We start from the raw sequence: 12,689 nt of genomic DNA, 5'->3' as shown, positions 1-12,689 counted from the left end.
CAGATTACACTAAATGTATAAAAAATATTTTTCTTTCTTCAATAAAAAATTAACCTTAGCTAAGTGTACCTTTTTTACTTTATAAACTTAAATTTTATTTTATCTTATTTTATTTTATTGAGATAGAGTCTCACTCTGTTGCTCAGGCTGGAGTACAGTGGCATGATCTCAGCTCACTGCAACCTCCGCCTCCCAGGTTCAAGCGATTCTCATGCCTCAGCCTTTGGAGTAGCTGGGATTACGGGCGCCTCCCACCACTCCTGGCTAATTTTTGTATTTTTAGTAGAGACGGGGTTTCACCATGTTGGCCAGGCTGGTTCCAAACTCCTGACCTCAGGTGATCCTCCCGCCTCGGCCTCCCAAAGTGCTGGGATTACAGGCGTGAGCTACCACACCCAACCAACTTTAAAATTTTTTAAAAAACTTTTTGACTGTTTTGTAATAACACTTAGCTTAAAACACAAACACATTGTACATCTACACAAAAGTTTTTTTTTTTTTTTTTTTTGAGACGGAGTCTCGCTCTGTTGCCCAGGCTGGAGTGCAGTGGCGCGATCTCGGCTCACTGCAAGCTCCGCCTCCCGGGTTCATGCCATTCTCCTGCCTCAGCCTCCCGAGTAGCTGGGACTACAGGCGCCCACAACCGCGCCCGGCTAATTTTTTGTATTTTTAGTAGAGACGGGGTTTCACCGTGGTCTCGATCTCCTGACCTTGTGATCCGCCCGCCTCGGCCTCCCAAAGCGCTGGGATTACAGGCGTGAGCCACCGCGCCTGGCCCACAAAAGTATTTTATTTATATTGTCATGCTATAATCCTTTTTTCTACTAAAACAATTTTTTTTTAATTTTATAAACTTTTTTGTTAAAAACTAAGACACAAACACACACATTAGCCTATGCCCACATAGGGTCAAGATCATCAATATCACTCTAAATCTTGTCACCCTGGAAGGTCTTCAGGGACAATAATGTGCACAGAGCATCATCTTCTGGATATTCTAGACTGTCTTCTAAAATATCTCCTGAAGGGTGTGCCTGAGGCTGTTTTACTTTTTTATTTTATAAGTAGAAGTATTAGGTTGGTGCAAAAGTGATGGTGGTTTTTGCCATTACCTTTTTTTTTTTTAAGACAGAATTTCTCTCTTGTCACCCAGGCTGGAGTACAATGGCACGATCTTGGCTCACTGCAACCTCTGCCTCCCAAGGTTCAAGCCATTCTCCTGCCTTAGCTTCCCAAGTAGCTGGGATTACAGGCTTGTGCCACCATGCCCAGCTAATTTTGCATTTTTAGTAGAGATGGGGTTTCACTGTGTTGGTTAGGCTAGTCTTGAACTCCTGACCTCAGGTGATCCACCCACCTTGGCCTCCCAAAGTGCTGGGATTACAGGCATGAGCCACCGTGCCTGATTTTTTTGCCGTAACTTTAATTGCAAAAACCTCAGTCACTTTTGCATCAACCTTTGTACACTCTAAAGTAATGATAAAAGATACAGTACAGGCCAGGTGCTGTGGCTCACGCCTATAATCCCAGCACTTTGGAAGGCCGAGACGGGTGGATCACAAGGTCAGGAATTCGAGACCAGCCTGGCCAACATAGTGAAACTCCATCTCTACTAAAAATACAAAAATTAGCCTGGCATGGTGGCACACACCTGTAGTTCCAATTACTCTGGAGGCTGAGGCAGGAGAATCACTTGAATCCAGGAGGTGGAGGTTGCAGTGAGCTGAGATGGCACAACTGCACTCCATCCTGGGTGACAGAGCGAGACTTTGTGCTAAAAAAGAAAAGTATAGGCGGGGCACGGTGGCTCACGCCTGTAATCCCAGCACTTTGGGAGGCTGAGGTGGGCAGATCTCGAGGTCAGGAGATCGAGACCATCCTGGCTAACACGGTGAAACCCCGTCTCTACTAAAAATACAAAAAAATTAGCCGGGCGTGGTGGCGGGTGCCTGTAGTCCCAGCTACTTGGGAGGCTGAGGCAGGAGAATGGCATGAACCCGGGAGGCGGAGCTTGCAGTGAGCTGAGGTCGCGCCACTGCACTCCAGCCTGGGCAACAGAGCGAGACTCCATCTCAAAAAGAAAAAAGAAAAAGAAAAGTATATATACAAAAATTAGCTTGTGGTCCTAGCTACTTAGGAGGCTGAGGTGGGAGGATCATTTGAACCCAGGAAATTAAGGTCACAGTGAGCTGTGATTGCACCATTGCACTCCAGCCTGGGTAACAAAGTGAGACCCTGTCACACACCCACAAACACACACACACACACACACTCAAACGTATAGTATGGTAAATACTAGGAAATAGGAATTATTCAGCTCCATTTTATTTTATTTTATTTTATTTTTATTATTATTATTTTTTTGAGACAGAGTCTCGCTCTGTCGCCCAGGCTGGAGTGCAGTGGCCGGATCTCAGTTCACTGCAAGCTCCGCCTCCTGGGTTCACACCATTCTCCTGCCTCAGCCTCCCGAGTAGCTGGGACTACAGGCGCCCGCCACCTTGCCCGGCTAGTTTTTTGTATTTTTTAGTAGAGACGGGGTTTCACCGGGTTAGCCAGGATGGTCTCGATCTCCTGACCTTGTGATCCGCCCGTCTCGGCCTCCCTCAGCTCCATTTTAAAATCATGGGACCATGATTGTATGTGTTCATGAGAATCGCTTGAACCTGGGAGGTGGAGGTTGCAGTGAGCCAAGATCCGGCCACTGCACTCTGGCCTGGGCAACAAGAACGAAACTCTATCTCAAACAAAAACAAAAACAAAAACATGAGGTGTGGTGGCGCCTGCCTGTAATCCCAGCTACTTGGGAGGCTGAGGCAGGAGAATCGCCTGAACCCAGGAGGTGAAGGTTGCAATGAGCTGAGATCAGGCCACTGCACTCCAGCCTGGGCAACAAGAGTGAAACTCCATCTCAAAAAAAAAAAAAAAAAAATTATAACAATATTTCAGCATCACTACTCTTGGGCTTTGGGGTCATTATTAAGAAAAATAAGACTTACTGAACACAAGCACTGTGATACTGTGACAGTCGATTTGATAACCGAGATGACTGCTAAGTGACTAATAAATGGGTAGTGTATACAGCATGGATATACTGAACAAAGCAATGATTCACATCTGGAGTGGGACAGAGCAGGATGGCTGAGATTTCATCATACTACATACTAGTCAGAACGGCATACAATTTAACACTTATTAATTGTTTATTTCTGGAATTTTCCATTTAATCTTTTTGGACTGTACTTGAATGCTGGAAACTGAAACCCAGGAAAGTGAAATTGCATATAAGCGGGGGAATACTGTGCTGACGTAGACAACTACGCTTGACCTCAACTAAGACATTGGCTCAACAAAGAACAGCTTGCAACAGAGCTGAACCACTCCAGACGAACCTAATTCAGAACCAAAGCCTGTGGGAGGTTGAGGCAGGAGGATCACTTAAGCCCAGGAGTTCAAGACCAGCCTAGGCAATACAGAGAGACCCTATCTGTACAAAAAATAAAATTAGGCAGGCATGGTGGTGCATGCCTACAGTCCCGGATACTCCAAAGGCTAAGGTGGGAGGATGGCTTGAGCCTGGCAGGTCAAGGTTGTAGTATGCCTTGATTGTGCTACTGCACTCCAGCCTGAGTGACAGAGAGAGAGACTATCTCGGGGGGTGGGGGAAGCCTGATTTAGGATTGCTTAGAGCCCAGAATATGCTAGGTTATTCTCATATTCATTCACTCATTGATTTATTCATCAAGTAGGTATTCACTGTAGGTCTATTCTCTTCCAAGCACTGTGGTAAGTGCTCAGGATGATCTGGACATGGGAGGATTTCCTAGAAGCTTGTGCCACCCTAGTGATCAAATGTAGGGCTCAGTTCCTCTTCCTGTTGTAGTCAGCACATCCAGACTAGTGTCATCAGATAAGCTTGCATAGATTTTCCCCATGACATCATATTCTGCCTCATTTTCATATGGCAACTTTTGTCATATAGTAGCATTTCTCATCATGGCCCCACCCCATAAACTTTTGACCTATACTGGCTTATGAACATTCACTATACAAATATTTATTAAATGACTTTAGATTGCCAGAAAGAAAATACTACCTTTAAATAACTCACAATCTTTAATTCTACCAAAGGAAAGTGATAAAATTGTTTAAAAAGGTACTCCACTGTGATAAATTTCATAATAAAGATGTCTTCAAAGTTCTGTAGGAGGAGGAGTTGTTTTTTTTTGTTTTTTTGTTTTTTTGTTTTTTTTTGAGATGGAGTCTCACTCTGTTGCCCAGGCTGGAGTGCAATGGTGTAATATTGGCTCACTGCAACCTCTGCCTCCCAGGTTTAAGCCATTCTCCTGCCTCAGCCTTCTGAGTAGCTGGGATTACAGGCACCTACCACCAAGTCCAGCTAATTTTTGTATTTTTAGTAGAGACGGGCTTTTGCCATATTGGCCAGGCTGGTCTCGAACTCCTGACTTCGTGATCTGCCTGCCTCTGCCTCTGAAAATGTTGGGATTACAGGCGTGAGCCACCGTGCCCAGCCAGGAGTTGTTTCTTAATGCTAGGAGAGTGTGGCTTGGGGAAGTAATTTCTCCACTGTTATTTGAAGAATAATTCAGAGGTCAGTGAAAGAGAAGGGCCTTCTAAGAAAAGGAGCAGTTTGAGCTGAGGCATGCAGGCAGTAAAGAGAGTGGGATGTTTCAAGGACAATTGTTGATGATATTATGGATCTTTTGAAAATATCATGGTTTATACCACTTGGGGAGTAATAAGATTTCTTCTAAACCTGACCCAAGGATATTTGACACCAAGGATTTGTGTGGGTTTTTTGTTCTTTTTATGTATTTATTTTTTCTGTAGAGTTGCGGGTCTCACTATGCTGCCCAGGCTGGTCTTGAACTACTGGCCTCAAGCCATCCTCCTGCTTTGGCCTCTCAAGTTGTTGGGGTTACAGGTGTGATTCACCATGTCCGGTCAACACCAAGGATATTTAACAACAAACATATAATAAGAATTATGTCAATATCAGTGAATTTTCTTGGAAAGTATTTTATGAGTCAAATTTTGTTGATTCAGTTTAATTCCATGATTAATGCATGCACAATAAAACTCTTGAATACACTGTGGGGCAGCAAAACTCTACCTCCATCCTCTTAGGGTCCTGGCTGGGCCTGGGAATCACATTGACATAAGACAAATTAACAGGAGAAAAGCATAGAAATTTATTTAATACAAGTTTTAAATGGCACCAGAGCCCTCATAAAGAAATGAAGACACAAAGAAGCAGTGAGAGTCAATCACTTATATACTGAATTGGACTTTGGACAAAGAATAGTAACTGTGAAAATGTGATAAGGCAAAAGAGTTTGGACTAGGGTAGCTCATTGGGTAGAGAAGTGACTAGGAAGATAAGGGTTAGTTTTAAAAGGTTCCTTTGTGCAGAATTTTCTTCCTGTTCTTGATAATAAGAATGTTTGTTGGTTTATAGAGAGGGCATCTTTCACATAGGAACTTCATCTCTTGCTTTTAAGAAACAAAATGGGCCGGGCGCGGTGGCTCAAGCCTGTAATCCCAGCACTTTGGGAGGCCGAGACGGGCGGATCGCGAGGTCAGGAGATCGAGACCATCCTGGCGAACACGGTGAAACCCCGTCTCTACTAAAAAATACAAAAAACTAGCTGGGCGAGGCGGCGGGCGCCTGTAGTCCTAGCTACTCGGGAGGCTGAGGCAGGAGAATGGCGTAAACCCGGTGGGCGGAGCTTGCAGTGAGCTGAGATCCGGCCACTGCACTCTAGCCCGGGCGACAGAGCCAGACTCCGTCTCAAAAAAAAAAAAAAAAAAAGAAACAAAATGAAGGTCAGAGTGATCTTGTATTCGCTGTTTTTTTTGTTTGTTTGTTTTTGTTTTTTTTTTAATGTTTAATTCAGGCCGGGTGCAGTAGCTCATGCCCGTAATCCCAGCACTTTGGGAGGCCGAGGCAGATGGATCATGAGGTCAGGAGTTTGATACCAGCTTGACCAATATAGTGAAACCCCGTCTCTACTAAAAATACAAAAATTAGCTGGGAGTAGTTGCAGGCACCTGTAATCCCACCTACTTGGGAGGCTGAGGCAGGAGAATCATTTGAACCTGGGAGGTGGAAATTGCAGTGAGCCGAGATCGCGCCACTGCACTCTAGCCCCGGCAACAGTGTGCGACTGTTTTTCTCAGATCTCAATATATGTGTATATATATTTAATTCAAAATAGTCAATATGCCAGAGCAGTGTATTTTGGGGTGGCATATTCTTAATGCTTTCAACACAATGGGGGCAAAATACTCTCAGAAGTCAAGGGTGGCAGGATCAGAATATTCTTGGGGCTAAAATAGCAGTGTATCAATATCCCACTGCTTCTATCCTTGTCACAATGAATTTCCTAAGGTCTACATAGCTTCTCCTGTCATAGATTACCTTCCCCTCCTACAACGTATTTCCTGACATTACCTTACCTCTTTGTTATATGGAATTCCCCAAACCAGTGTCACAAACCTGAATGCCCACAAGTGCTAGGTGGATAATATGAGTAAAACTAACTAAATGAGGACTGTGGTAAACTAAGAGTACCTGCCTCACCCAAAAAAAGGAAGCTGTTAGTGTGCTCCAGCCAGCTGTTCCCAGGTAGGAATGTAGACCAAAGGTTGTCAGAACTCTAACATTTTTGAAAAGAAACCAGAAATCCTGATTTTTATTATAGAAATTCCAAATTCAGCAATTAACTGGGCAAGAAACACACAAAATCCTGTGTGCAGGCCAAAAAAACATGTCTATGGGCGAGATCCCACCCCTGGGCAGTAGTCTATAATCTTTGTCCTAAAACTTTCAAACTTTTCTATGTGTTCATGCTCGAAGGAATGAATGACTGCTCCATTCCCTTATGACATCGCTGATCACTGACTTCCCAAATATGGGCCCAACCCTTTTCCTGTTGTGCACCTCCCACTGGTGATTTCAGAGTCTGACCATCCCTTTAAGATGTCAAGTTTTTGTAATGTCCTGAGCCCTGTCTTTGTGATGTCATGAACTATATGAAACTATATGAACAGTCTTCCCCTCCACTCTTGAGGGTTGCTTGGCTACAGCCTCTATGACATCATGAATTGCTCTAACACCTTGGAATAACAACTCATTCCTCCATACCATTGCAAGCCTTTGCACATCTCTTTGTATCATCCCCCTATGACATCATGTGTTAATCTCATCTCAGGACTGCAACCCAGGATTGCATTGAGTGGGAAGATACAATTTTTACAGCATCACCAAAAAGCATAAGATTATTTGGGTAAGTTCGTGATGTCATAAGAGAATGTCTGCATCAGTAGAGCTTTCAAAAAGAATCACAGCTGGGCATGGTAGTGTGTGCCCTTAGTCCCAGCTACTTGGAAGGTTGAGGCAGGAGGATCCTTTCCTTGATCCTAGAAGTTTGAGGCTATAGTGCACAATAATCACATCTGTGAATCGCCATTGTATTCCAACCTTGGCAATATAGGTAGGCGCTCTCTCTCTCTCAAAAAAAAAAAAGTCATAAAAGTTGAATTTATTTTTTCTTTTTTTTTTTTTTGAGACAGAGTCTCACTCTGTTGCTCAGGCTAGAGTGCAATGGCTTGATCTTGGCTCACTGCAACCTCCACCTCCCGGGTTCAAGCAATTCTTCTGCCTCAGACTCCAAAGTAGCTGGGACTACAGGTGTGTACCACCATGCCTGGCTAATTTTTGTATTGTTAGTAGAGACAGGGTTTCGCCATGTTGGCCAGGCTGGTCTCGAACTCCTGAGGTCATGGTTTGCCCGCCTCAGCCTCTCAAAGTGCTGGGATTACAGGCGTGAGCCACTGCGCCCAGCCAAAAGTTGATGTTTATATGTGATTTAGATTGTTTTAGAGTGAATAAAAAATGTAAACTCAGTTTTCCAAGTATTTCAGGGCTTTTTTTTTTTTTTTTTTTTTGAGACAGGGTCTCACTCTGTTTCCCAGGCTGGAGTGCAGTGGCACAATCACAGCTCACTGCAGGCTAAACCTGGGCTCAAGTGATCTTCCCACTTCAGCCTCTTGGGTAGCTGGGACTACAGGCATACACCACCATGTCCAGCTAATTTTTTGATTAGCAGAGGCCTCACTTTGTTGTCCAGGCTGGTCTCAAACTCCTGGGCTCAAGCAATCCTCCTGCCTTGGCCCCCCAAAGTGTTAGAATTACAGACCTGAGCAAGTGCACCCGGCCCAACTTTTATCATAGTGAAGAATTACAGGAATTACCTGAAAAGACTGCTCACTGTATATACTGCCTATTCCTTGGGGGTGGTAAGAGTTTTTTTTGTTTGTTTGTTTAAGTTTATAGAATGAAAATCCAGAGGTTAGGAAACAAGATCTATGTAATTGATCTGATCGTTGCAAAGCCTCTCTAAGGTCTTTTCTTGGATGAAAAATAATATATATAAGTGTAGCACTCAATATTTATTTGATAATGTTCCTCACTGCAGTATGACTGAACTTATAAATTATTTGGTTTTGTTTTTTGTTTTTGTTTTTTCCAGATGGAGTCTCGCTCTGTTGCCAAGGCTGTAGTACAATGATGTGATCTCAGCTCACTGCAACCTCTGCCTCCCAGGTTCAAGCGATTCTGCCTCAGGCTCATGACCAGCTGGGTTTACAGGCACCCATCATCATGCCTGGCTAATTTTTGTATTTTTGTAGAGACAGGGTTTTGCCAAATTGGCTAGGCTGGTCTTGAACTCCTCAGGTGATCCACCTGCCTTGGCTTCCCAAAGTGCTGGCATTATAGGCATGGGCCACCGCGCCCAGCCATAACTTATTTTTTCTCACTACATTTTTATAATCCGTGGGATATATGCTTCAGGATTCCTCCTCCTATGTTTCTAATGTATTATTCTTTATATTTATTTATTTTTTAAATTTATTTGGTAAGATTGCTAAAAGGAAGTAGGATTATTGTCCTTAGAATATTATAAACCTTTTTTTTTTTTTTTTTGAGATGGAGTCTTGCTCTGTTGCCCAGGCTGGAGTGCAGTGGAATGATCTCGGCTCACTGCAACATCCACCTCCCATATTCAAGAGATTCTCCTGCCTCAGCCTCCTGAGTAGCTGGAATTACAGGCACGCACCATCATGCCTGGCTAATTTTAGTATTTTTAGTAGAGGTGGGGTTTCACTATGTTGGCCAGGCTGGTCTCAAACTCCTGACCTCAGGTGATCCACCCATCTCAGCCTCCCAAAGTGCTGGGATTACAGGTATGAGTCTCCATGCTAGGCCCTATTCTCTTTCTGAAAGAAAACAATAAAAACAAAAATTAAATCCCTTTGCCAAAACACTATGAGGAAAACAACCCAACAATATGAGTACCTAAGATAATTAGATGAGTTTCATGCGTTCAACAAATGTGTATGGATTGCCTGCTATATGCTAGGCTCTGGGCATAAACAAATCAAATATCGTTTATGCCCTCATCGATTTTATGGTCTAGTGAAAGACACAGACAAAAAGCAATTAAGGAAAAAAGTACACACACACACACACACACACACACACACACACACACAATTAGAGAGAGTAATAGGAGGGAGGAGAGGAAAATGGCTTTAGATTAAATGGTCTAAGTAGCTTTTTTTTTTGAAGCAGTGGCATTTGACTTCCAATGAATGAAAAGAATCCAGCTATGCAAACTGTTGGGGGAATAGTGATGTGCTGAAAGGGGCACAGCTTCGGCAAAGGCCTCAGGTGGAAATAGTTTCAAAGATCAGAAAAACCAACATGGTTAAAGTATAATGATAGAGAAGGAGAATAGTGAGGAATGAGGCTGGACAGAAAGATGAATGAGACATCATACAGAGGATTGACAGACATGGTAAGAAGTTAAGTGAGAACACATTATTTTCAAGTAGAGTAGTGCCCTTTTTTTTTTCTTTTGAGACAGAGTCTCACTCTGTTGCCCAGGCTGGAGTGCAGTGGCACAATCTTGGCTCACTGCAACCTCCGCCTCCCCGGTTCAAGCGATTCTTCTGCCTCAGCTTCCCAAGTAGCTGGGATTACAAGCGCGTGTCACCACGCGCGGCTAATTTTTATATTTTTAGTAGAGACAGGGTTTCACCATGTTGGCCAGGCTGGTCTCGAACTCCACCCACCTCGGCCTCCCAAAGTGCTGGGATTACAGGTGTGAGCCACCGTGCGTGGCAAGTAGTGCTATGTTTTAAAGCATTGCTCCAACTGCTGCGTGAAGAATGGATGCCAAATTGACAGTAGGACAGTAATTTGGAGGCTATTCACAGTATTCCATTGAGATATGATGATAACTGAGACTGGGTTATTAGAGAGAAGGAGAGGAAGAGGGAGAGGGGGAGAGAGAGAGAGAGAGAGATTGATTATGTACCTTAGAGGTAGAATCAACAGAACCTTTTGACGCTGATGAAGTAAATATGTGGTATGAAGGAAAACAAAGAATCAGAGATGACTCGTAGGGGGTTAGCTTGATCAACTGAATGCATACAAATTATTAAAATGAGAAGGATAGAGAGAGTGCAGAGCAGATTGTTTGGGAAGCATATCCTAGGACAGAGTTAGGTGTGCCAAAGGCTTATCAGGGGAGTAATACCTGTGTAGGAAAAAGGACAGAAGCAGAATTGTGCAGGGAGAGTTTGCAGATAATGATGTAAACCTGACAAAGTCTCTGCCAGCTCAATGGAGGGGTTCCTGAGCAAAAATTTCCGGTTGGAGGGGTTCTGTGTTAGACTAGACCCATGAACTACCACCTTGCCCACTCATTGGCTGGAAACCGGCCCAAGAAGAGTATGACTTAACTACATGCTAAGAAGAGTGTGACTTTGGCTGTAGAGCTGAGGTAGACCTTAAAGCCAGTAACAGCTAGAGACTCTCAGCTAACCACACTCCTACAGCTGGGCAACAGGTCCTTTCTTGAAAGGGGGTCTGAGCAGCACATCTCCTGGTCTCCCACAGTGAACAACGGGCATGAGAAGATCAGCAATTTAGTGTTAGACAAAAGAGGGACAGGCTGGGCACAGTGGCGCACACCTGTAATCCCAGCACTTTGGGAGACCAAGATGGGTGGATCACTTGAGGTCAAGAGTTCAAGACCAGCCTGGCCAACATGGTGAAACCCTGTCTCTACTAAAAATACAAAAATTAGCTGGGCCTGGTGGTGGATACCTGTAATCCCAGCTACTTGGGAGGCTGAGGCAGGAGAATCGCTTGAACCCGGGAGGCAGAGGTAGCAGTGAGCCAAGATCATGCCACTGTACTACAGCTTTTTTTTTTTTTTTTTTTTTTTTGTGACAGAGTCTTACTCTGTCACACACAAAAAAAGAGGGACTAAGTTAGTTAATTAGATCATTAATTCATCAAATATTTATTGACCTTCCACAACAGGCCATCCAAATAAAAATGTAGATAGTTAAAGATAGTCTAAATTTCCTAAGAGAAGTTTGGGCCAGAGATATTTGAGAATTTACATATACTGTACATGGTAGGTGTATGGTTTATGGACTGGCTCACACCACCGAATGAAAGAGGAGATTGTTCTTCACTTGGAGAAGTGTTACTTTTCTAGAGATTGAAAGCAATTTGGGTTGTCACGTTGATTGCAGGGACAAAGGAGATACTACTGGCACTTAGTGGGTAGAATCTAGGAATATAAAACATTGTGCAATGCACGAGAAATCCTGCTCAATGAAGAAATGTCTCACATAAAATGCCAATAGTGCTCCTGTAAAAAAAATTTTCTGTGGACAGATAAGAGGTCCCAGAACCAACCCTGGGACATTCTATCTTTTAGAAGTTGGGTAATGAAGAAGAAGATGGCAAATGAGCCTGAAAAGGATTATCTAGAAAGGTAGAAAGAAAACTAGAAGAGAGTGGTGTCAGATGCTAAGAGAGGAAAGTGTTTTGAGAGAGGAGTCAGCAGCAAACAGTGCTGCTGGGCAGTTGAGTAAGATGAGGACAGAAAAGTGTCCACTCAAAGGTGACCTTAATAAAAGCAATCTCATTAGCCGGGCATGTGGCAGGCACCTGTAATCCCAGCTACTTGGGAGGGTGAGGCAGGAGAATTGCTTGAACCCAGGAGGTAGAGGTTGCAGCCAGCCACTGCACTACAGCCCAGATGACAGAACAAGACTCTGTCTTGAGGAAATAAAAAAAAAAAATTCGGCCAGGAACAGTGGCTCATGTCTGTAATTCTAGCTACTTAGGAGACTGAGGCACTAGAATTACTTGAACCTGGGAGGTAGAGGTTGCAGTGAGCCGAGATTGTGCCACTGCACTCCAACCTGGGCGACAGAGCAAGACTGTGTCTCAAACAAAACAAAATAAACAAAACATTTAATAAATAAAAATAATAGGCCGGGCGCAGTGGCTCATGCCTGTAATCCCAGCAGTTTGGGAGGCTGAGGTGGATGTATCACAAGCTCAGGAGTTCAAGACCAGCCTGGCCAAGATGGTGAAACACCGCCTCTACTAAAAATACAAAAATTAGCCAGGGGTGGTGGCGAGTGGCTGTAATCCCAGCTACTTGTGAGGCTGAGGTGGAGAATTGCTTGAACCCAGGAGGCAGAGGTTGCAGTGAGCCGAGACTGTGCCAATGCACTCCAGCTTGGGTGACAGAGTGAGACACCATCTCAAAAAAAAAAGAGCAACTTCAGTA

Source organism: Macaca mulatta, chromosome 14 (assembly GCF_049350105.2).
Source record: "Macaca mulatta isolate MMU2019108-1 chromosome 14, T2T-MMU8v2.0, whole genome shotgun sequence".
In the NCBI taxonomy this organism is placed as follows: domain Eukaryota; kingdom Metazoa; phylum Chordata; class Mammalia; order Primates; family Cercopithecidae; genus Macaca; species Macaca mulatta.
The sequence above is the reverse complement of the archived record's forward strand: the minus strand, read 5'-3'. Positions refer to the sequence as shown.